This window comes from Hemibagrus wyckioides, linkage group LG06, assembly GCF_019097595.1.
Source record: "Hemibagrus wyckioides isolate EC202008001 linkage group LG06, SWU_Hwy_1.0, whole genome shotgun sequence".
Taxonomy (NCBI): domain Eukaryota; kingdom Metazoa; phylum Chordata; class Actinopteri; order Siluriformes; family Bagridae; genus Hemibagrus; species Hemibagrus wyckioides.
Genome location: NC_080715.1, coordinates 4114689 through 4117072, shown reverse-complemented (window position 1 = coordinate 4117072; position 2384 = coordinate 4114689). Strand labels below are relative to the sequence as shown.

Here is a 2384-nt window from a genome sequence, read left to right as displayed (position 1 = left end):
TCACACTATCACTCAATCAATCAATCAATCATTAATGGAAGTCTTAAGGGGGTTGAACCCTATGCATGTAATGCATGTTTAATCCCATTTACATTTTAAAATAAACACGTACATTATCATTGTATCTTCTCTACTTCCATGTGAAAGCCCTTTAGAACCCTAAGAACCCTGAACTATCTACAGAACATCACAGAAAGCATCTGTTGTTCTAAAAGTCTAAATTTTACTCTCATTAATAAGTGACATTTATCTCAGAAATGTATTCACGCTGCTTTTCATCGGATCCATAAAGGTTTAAAATAAACACAATTTGTGTACCTTCTGTAAATAAACACTTCCAGGGATCCAGAGAAGATCTCCAGAACCTCTGTAGAACTTTACAACTTTACACAACAAACCGTTTACCTGTTTCTAAAAGTTTAGTTAAGGGTGTAGAAAATCTGTCATTAAACATCCGAACAAATCTAGAACTCTTAAAGTTCTTCAGGTCGTCCTCCCTCTAGAGAACCTTTTCATGATCTGGGTCAAAACTCAAGAACTTCCATTTCTAAATGATCCAAAGAGAACCTTTTTTATTTTTGTTTGAAAGAAAATCAAAATGTCCAAAATGTCATTTTTTTTCTTATTAAAGAAAGTTTGGAGGAAAAGCATCCAGTCAAACAAACACACAAACACTGGAACCCTGAAGCTAAGAACCCTTTGACTAGCTGAAGCCCTCTGAGAACCCTGACGAGAAATGATGAGATTATTCACAATACACCATTCAGAGGCATTTACAATAAACACTTTCAGAGACACAGATACGTTCTCAGTCACTGGAAGCTCTGAAGGATCGACGCAGAACTCTATCTAAAGAACCCAGAAAAACTCACATAAAAAACCCCACATAATTCCACCTTAATCATGTAAACAAAATTCGAAAACATACAACAATAAACACAATATCTATGCTATACCTTTTCTAAACACAAACAAACACTGGGAAGCCTTTAAGGGTTCCCTGATGGGACGATCTGTAGAACCGAAAATGGAGAACTTCCACTGAAGGAGCTAAGAACCCTGAACTATCCAAAGAACCCATTTTGAAAAAAATGTAAATTTATAATTTTGAGTGAATTTCAATAAACACAAAATAAATACAATATGTAGGCTACTCATATCTCCACTAAACAAACAAACAAACAAACAAACAAACAAACAAACAAAGTGCAGTCAGCTTTTATGTTGTTCCCTGTAGAACCCTTCATTGTGTTTCCAACTTCCATTCAGAACGCTTAGAACCCTTAACTATTCAAAGAACCCCTTCTGTTTGTTCTAGTGGAGTTCCGATGTGATTATTTTGACCTTAATAACCGTAATATTTATCACAGAAATGTTCACCTTAGCAACACAACACATTAAACACACTAGATATTGTTCGGAGATCCCGTGCTGTTGGTTGATTTGAGTCAGAAATATTATTAGAAGTTATTATTTTGCACCCTGGTGTAGTGTAAACACTTAACTGCCCCCCTTGCAGTTAGTAAGTGTGTGTGCGCGAGGATGTGTGCGCGAGCGTGAAGAACAACCAGATCTTACCTTTATGGACTTCTTTTTGGTCTCTTCCCAAATTCCCCCGAAAATCTCTCCTTTTTTTCTTCTTTCAGGTCAATTCTTTATGCAAGATTTTTTTTTACCGATAATAATAATAAAAAAGTTAAAGGAAGTAAAATTTGGAAATAAGTCGGGTCACTAAGGTGAAGCGTCGCGCAACATCGGATCGATATGTGAGTGAGAGAGAGAGAGAGAGAGAGAGAGAGAAAGAGAGATAGAGAATCCGCGTGCAGGTAGTTCCGTTCTTCCGTTTACCGAATCTTGGTGTGCATGCGTGCGCGTGCGTGTGTTTTGTGTGTTGTCAAAAACCCGGAGGTGCACACGATTAAAAAATAACAAAAGAGTGAGAGTGAGAGAGAGATAGAGAGAGAGAAATAGTAGACGAACTATACGCGCTTCCGCCTTTCTTTCTTTCTTTCTTTTTTTTCTTTTCGCTCACTCCCCTACTGCCAGAGTTGGGATATTCCGCGCTGCTACAATCGCGCGCTCTCGCACTCCCACGCGCGGCCCGCCCACGCAGCGATGTGCGTCACGCGGGCGCGTGGGAGGACTTCTCTGCTGTGCACCGCATCAACACACACACACACACACACACACACACACACACAGAGAGAGAGAGAGAGAGAGAGAGCGTCACCGGGAGCGCCCAAGCTCGATTTTGGGCGCGCGCACACCATCCAAGCGTGCACGCGATCCCCCCCCCACACACACACCTTAAATCTCATTGAACTCTTGCAGTTTAAATAAATAAGACGCATTTTTTATTATTGGGATGCATTTGTGTCCCGCGT

The 2384-nt window shown here is 40.0% G+C and overlaps 1 protein-coding gene across 2 annotated transcripts in view; it reads right to left on the bottom strand.

Annotated features, from left to right (window-relative positions):
• The window catches only part of nab1b (NGFI-A binding protein 1b (EGR1 binding protein 1)), a 40074-nt gene extending 37991 nt beyond the window's left edge, over positions 1-2083 (bottom strand). The window contains exon 1 of one of the 2 annotated variants that reach the window (XM_058391912.1): positions 1579-2083. The gene's annotated coding sequence lies outside the window, so the exon portion shown is untranslated. The remainder of the gene's footprint in view (positions 1-1578) is intronic. The other variant, XM_058391911.1, reaches the window with a different exon arrangement.
• Between the last annotated feature and the right edge of the window lie 301 nt (positions 2084-2384).